Source organism: Neophocaena asiaeorientalis, unplaced genomic scaffold (genome assembly GCF_003031525.2).
Source record: "Neophocaena asiaeorientalis asiaeorientalis breed wild unplaced genomic scaffold, Neophocaena_asiaeorientalis_V1.1 scaffold606, whole genome shotgun sequence".
Classification (NCBI taxonomy): Eukaryota; Metazoa; Chordata; class Mammalia; order Artiodactyla; family Phocoenidae; genus Neophocaena; species Neophocaena asiaeorientalis.
Genome location: NW_020173687.1, coordinates 11885766 through 11892454, shown reverse-complemented (window position 1 = coordinate 11892454; position 6689 = coordinate 11885766).

Below are 6689 nucleotides of genomic sequence, written 5' to 3'. Positions count from 1 at the left end.
GTAAACTGAGTCCCAAAGAGAGAGCTTGCTTTGTTCAAGGACACAGTGAGTTTCTTCTGACATCTGGCCCAGGGTCCTTTCTCAGTGAGGAATAATGAACTCTCCTCTGGCAATGCTGGTGTTGGACATATCATTAGAATATGAACTTCTGCTGGCAATGGACTTATTAGAATATGTCATTTTCTGGAACTTCCTTGGCGGTCCAGTGGTTAAGACTTCACCTTCCAGTGCAGGGGGTGTGGGTTTGATCCCTGGTCAGAGAGCTAAGATCCCACATGCCTCTGGGTCAAAAAACCAAAACAAAAAACAGAAGCAATATTGTAACAAGTTCAATAAAGACTTTTAAAATGGTCCACATCCAAAAAAAAATTAGAATATGTCATTTTTGAAGAAATCTTCCATTTAAAAGACAGTCTTGGGGACTTTCCTGGTGGTCCAGTGGTAAAGAATCTGCCTTGCAATGCAGGAGACACGGGTTCAATCCCTGGTCGGGAACTAAGATCCCACATGCTGCGGGGCAACTAAGCCCACATGCCCCAACTACTGAGCAGACACACCTCAAACTACAGAGCCCACGTGCTCTGGAGCCCGTGTGCTACAACTAGAGAGAGAAAACTCACAAGCCACAACTAGATAGAAGCTCTTGCACTACAACAAAGAACCCACGTGCTGTGATGAAGATCCCATGTGCCGCCACTAAGACCCGACACAGCCAGAAATAAACAAACAAAACCCCAAAATGCTTTAAAAAAAAATAGGCAGAAGACCTAAGTAGATATTTCTCCAAAGAAGACATACAGATGGTCAAAACACACATGAAAAGATGCTCAACATCGCTAATTACTAGAGAAATGCAAATCAAAACTACAGTAGGGTACCACCTCACACTGGTCAGAATGGTCATCATTAAAAAGTCTACAAATAACAAATGCTGGAGAGGGTTTGGATAAAAGGGGACCCTCCTGTACTGTTGGGGGTAATGTAAGTTGGTGCAGCCACTATGGAAAAGAGTAGGGAGGTTCCTCAGCAATCCCACCCCTGGGCATATATGCAGACAAAACTATAATCCAAAAAGATACATGCACCCCTATGTTCATAGCAGCACTATTCACAATAGCCAAGACATGGACTTTTAGGTTGTTTCCATCGACAGATGAATGGATAAAGAAGATGTGGTACCTATATACAATGATATACTATGCTGTCATAAGAAAGAATGAAATAACGCCATTTGCAGCCACATGGATAGGCTTAGAGATTAACGTGCTAAGTGAGGTAAGTCAGAAAGAGAAAGACAAATACCATATGATATCGCTTATATGTGGAATCTAAAATGTGACACAAATGAACCTATCTACGAAAGAGAAACAGACTTACAGATATAGAGAACAGACTTGTGGTTGCCAAGAGGGAGGAGGGTGGAGGAGGGATGCGTTAGGAGTTTGGGGTTAGAAGATGCAAACTATTATATACAGAATGGATAAATGAGGTCCTACTGTATAGGAAAGGGAGCTATGTTCAATATCCTGTGATAAACCATAATGATCCCACATGCCGCAGAGCAATTAAGCCTGTGAGCCACACTACTGAGCCTGCGCTCTAGAGCCTGTAAGCCACAACTACTGAGCCTGTGTGCCACAACTACTGAAGCCTGCATGCCTAGAGCCCGAGCTCCACAACAAGAGAAGCCACCACAATGAGAAGCCCGCACACCGCAACGAAGAGTAGCCCCTGCTCGCTACAACTAGAGAAAGCCCGCGCACAGCAACAAAGACCCAACGCAGCCAAAAATAAATAATAAAAAATAAATAAATTTAGGAGCTTCCCTGGTGGCACAGTGGTTAAGAATCTGCCTGCCAATGAAGGGGACACGGGTAGGAGCCCTGGCCCGGGAAGAGAAAGCCCACGTGCAACAATGAAGACCCAAGGCAGCCAAAAATAAATAATAAAAAATAAATAAATTTAGGAGCTTCCCTGGTGGCACAGTGGTTAAGAATCTGCCTGCCAATGAAGGGGACACGGGTAGGAGCCCTGGCCCGGGAAGAGAAAGCCCACGTGCAACAATGAAGACCCAAGGCAGCCAAAAATAAATAAATAAATTTATTTTTAAAAATTTTATAAAAAACAGGGTTGGCCACAACTGTGAGAGGCCCGCGTACCAAAAAAAAAAAAAAAAAAAATTATAAAAAACAAAATAAAACAAAAAACCACTTATCAGACCTGGACTCTTGTTAATGTGGAGTAAAAATGGAAAACTCCAGACATTATAAACACTTGTGTTTCATTTGCTTTGAAGGAATTTTCCTCATCTCTAACTAATGGGCCTCCAATTTCTCAGACTCTCTCTGCCAGAGAGGGAAATTGAGCTGGAAGGTTAACCATCCAGAGAGGGTCATGCACCTGGCTCCACCCTAAACTTCATCATTTACCAGTGGAGCCCGCCAGACATTTGGCAGGAAATGGTGAAAATAACATTTTCCTGGTGCCTGAGGGTGCCATATGCATTTTGGCTTGGGTGGTATCAAAAAGCAGCTGGGAAAATTCCAGTTTTATCAGGCATCCCTCTGTTCACTCTGGGTGTGGCTAGCCATACAGGAAGTCACACAGACACATATTGCCCACTGAGTTAGCTCTGTCCTTCAAAAACATATTATTTAAGATATAAACACACGCAAAGGGCGAGAGGAAGGCAGCTTGAGGAAGTGGCTAGATCACTATATTGGACATCAGGGTTAAAGTTCCAGCTTAGGCACTGACTCAGCCACCTTCATTTATAAAAATTTACCAGTTTTCTACGAAGTGGCAAGTACTTTCTAGCTCTGTGACTGTAGGCAAGTGACTTCACACCTCTGAGCCTTGTCCAACCTCTGCAAAAGTCATTAATAATATTTATTTGTGGTAGATACTGCTGGTTCCTACCCAATAGCCATTTCCTTGCCTCGTGTCCTTGCTGGAACCTGTCTCTCACTCTAGAGGCAGATGAAGCCAGCCACTCACCTTCCAAGCCTCCTTTGCATTAGGGCACGCAGCTTAGTTCTGACCAATAAGATGCAAGGGAAACTTGGCCAGGGAGTTTCTAGATGCAGTGCCCATGGCATCTTTTCATATGATTATTAATAATCATGAAACTGAGTCTCCCTAAAACCAAGTTCCCTCACTGAGTTTATGATTAATCTCTCTCTCCAAAACTTTATTCCCTTTCTTGTCCCCTCTGACCTCAGTCCTCTGCTAACCACTCATCAACCAGATGAGTGACTACAATTGCTGTTGTGACTACAATTGTGACTACAATTGCCGTTGTCAGTAATATTGTTAACGTACTAAAATCGCTGTTATAGATACGTCATCATTAACGTACGAACTCAGGTTGTTTCTTCAGGGCAAGGTGAGTTAACAGACCCCCAAGTCATGGCCCACCTGGCCAGAGAATCATAAACCAGAGACATTCTGACTCTCGAAACTAGGATTAAGAAATGTCACAAGATGATTAATCCCAGCCTCTTTGTTCTTCCCCTTTAAAAGAAAAAAAACCTAATCAGAGACCAAGTTGGAGTCATCTGAGGCTTGTCTCCCACTCCCTTGCTTGGCACCCTGCTTTGCTGAAAACATCAGCTGTCAAGAGTTTGGCTTTCTGCGCCAAGGGCACAGGAGCCCTTGCGTGGTTGCAGTAACATGATTGCATGCAGCTATTAGGTGGGGCAGGCAGCCCGCCGAAAGGCCCAGAAAATTCAAAGCATACATACATGCTGCTGTGTAGATTAGAGCAGTACTTCTCAGGCCTTACTGTGGGGGTAATGTGCATTGTTCAAAGGCAGATTCTGCGCCGGGGCCCGAGGTTCTGCATTTCTAGTGATAAAGTGAATTTGTATATCAGGACCCACAAAGTGAGGGCTGCTTCAGTGGCCTGGCTCATGTCACAGATCCAAACCTAAGTCTGCCTGCACTTATGGGAAACACCTGTCAAGGAATCCTAACATACAGCAATCACAATCCTCCAACTTCACGAGCTGACCTTAACCCTGGAAAGCAGGACCTTCTAGCCCATCATGCCTTGTTCTGTATTTTTTTGAATATTTTTTATTTTTGGCTGCTTTGGGTCTTCGTTGCTGCGCACGTGCGGCGAGCGGGGCCTACTCTTCGTTGCGGTGCGCGGGCTTCTCATTGCGGTGGCTTCTCTTGCCGCAGAGCACGGGCTCTAGGCGTGCGGGCTTTAGTAGTTGTGGCTCGGGGGCTCTAGAGCGCAGGCTCAGTAGTTGTGGCGCACGGGCTTAGTTGCTCCGCGGCAGGTGGGACCTTCCCGGACCAGGGCTCGAACCCGTGTACCCTGCATTGGCAGACGGATTCTTAACCACTGCGTCACCAGGGAAGTCCCCCTTGTTTTGTATTGCCTCCTCTAATGCTCTTATAAAACTTGCTCTTGCCCCAAACCCCTCAGGAACAGTGGCCCATTGCTCAGGAGGCACACTGTACTTCCCCACTCCGTGGATTGTTTGCCCTTCAACAAAGACATCGAACACGTTACTAAATTGTTTTAGTTTTGCCATTTGATACAAGCAAGATTTCGGGCGAGACCGATGCTGCTGGTTCTAGGACAACACTTTGAATAGCAGGGTGTTGCATACCTTTGGACACAAGTAAGAGAGAAGCCAATTATACGTGACAAATAAAAATGAAAGAAGTTCCCAAGGAGGGAGTTCAGGGTTGGCTGATCCAGCAGTTCAACAAGTTCTTTAAGGACTCAGGCTCTCTCCCGTTTTCCTGTCCCCCATCCCAGGTGGCTGGCGTTTAGTCTTCAGGCTTGTTGCCTCAAGGTCATGAGACAGCTCCAGGGGACACCCACACACTACTGAACTTTCAAGGGAAGAGGAGAGCATCCCCTCCTGTGCCTTTCCCACTATCAGTGGGAAAGTCTTTCCCAGAGCCCCCTGCTCCTGGAGGGCTACTGATATGCACAGCCCAGGGGTACCACTTTAATAGACTTTACCGGAACGCTGCCTCAGCTCCCAGCCGTCTTCTCCTCACATCTCCCTGGCCAGAAGAGCGTCCTGCAGTCAAGGCTAAACCATCCTTGGCAAGGAGATAGGATGACTGTGATTGGCTTAGACAGCCAGTTCTTAAAGGAAGGTGCTCAGACCAGCAGGATCAGCACCACCTGGGAAACCTGTTAGATATGCAAATTCTTGGGTTCTACCCCAGGTCTACTGAATTAGAAAGGCGAGGGATGAGGCCCAGCAATGGTTTCCCAAGGTCTCCCAGTGATTCTGATACACACTGGATTGAGCCCGGGCTACACACTGGAGTCATCAGGGTAACTCTTAAAATTACCACTGGATAGAAATCAGAATGGTGGTTACCTCTGGAAGTGGGCTGGGGTATAGACCTTCAAGAAGTGTGACCAACTTGTCCCACTTTGCCCTGGACATTCTTTGTTTTAGTACTGAAAGTCCTACATCCCAGAAAAAACCCCCAGTCTTGGACAAATCAGGACAGTGTGTCATCCTACCTTGAAGGGGCAAGAGGGAAATTTCTGGACATGTTCTATGTCATTATCTGGGTGGTGGCTACATGGGTGTACATGTGTGTAAAAATACCAATCTATCCATTTAAAGTTAGTGTACTTAACTCTACTAAATGTAAAAAATACAGATGTCCAAATTGTATTTCAGATCAACTGAATCAAAATCTCAACTGAGAATCTCAGGGACTGGTATTGGGAAAACTCTCTCTGGGGCTTCTAGTGTTCAACTAGGTTTGACAACTAATGTGTTCAAATCACCTGAGATCTTGCTAAAAAAAAAAAAAAAAAAATGAAGATCCCGGGGACGTCCCTGGTGGTGCAGTGGATAAGACTCCACGCTCCCAATGCAGGGGGACCGGGTTCGATCCCTGGTCAGGGAACTAGATCTCACATGCCTGCCGCAACTAAGAGTTTGCATGCCACAACTAAGGAGCCCACGTGCTGCAACTAAGGAGCCTGCCTGCTGCAACCAAGACCCCCCACAGCCAAATAAATAAATAAATAATTTTAAAAAAGAAGATTCTGGGTCTGTAAGTCTGGGATGGGGCCTGAGATTCTGCATTTCTGACAAGCTCCCAGGTGATGCGGATGCTGGACTCTGTTCTGGGTAGTGAGGGCCAAGCCGCATCAAGATTTACCTTCTGGGTCTGAGGGCAGGGGGAGGCGGCCGTCTCCTGAAACATCTTGATGCTGTTATTGAGGAAGGGAGAAAGTTGGGGGAGAGGTAGACTAGCTGTGGGGTAGCCCACTCCTGTGGCATTCAGTGGAACCAGTGTTTAGGGTGAGGTTAGGAAAAATAGAAGCACACACATGGGCAACGTCACAAATGCAGAAGCTCAGACAGCTGTTCCCAAAGCCCTGACATGCCAAGAGGTCCATGTTTGCCTGAGTCCTGGCCTTAGCCAAGTCAAGACCAAGGACCCCAGCCTTTGTTCAGTTCGCTTGTCCTAAAGTCATCCAGGAAGCTGCTCCTCTGGAGAAGTCAAGTGCGGCATCCAGAGGTACCCTCTCCCTCTGCCCCACAGATGCCGTGGAGACTGATACCAGGCTGCCAGCTGGTTTAATTACTCAGATGGGAAGTTGGCTGGGAGAGCTCAGTCTTGGGCAGAGATTAATGACTCCATTATCTTCCTGGGCAATCATCCCATGTGGGCCTCAGTCTGGAATGTAG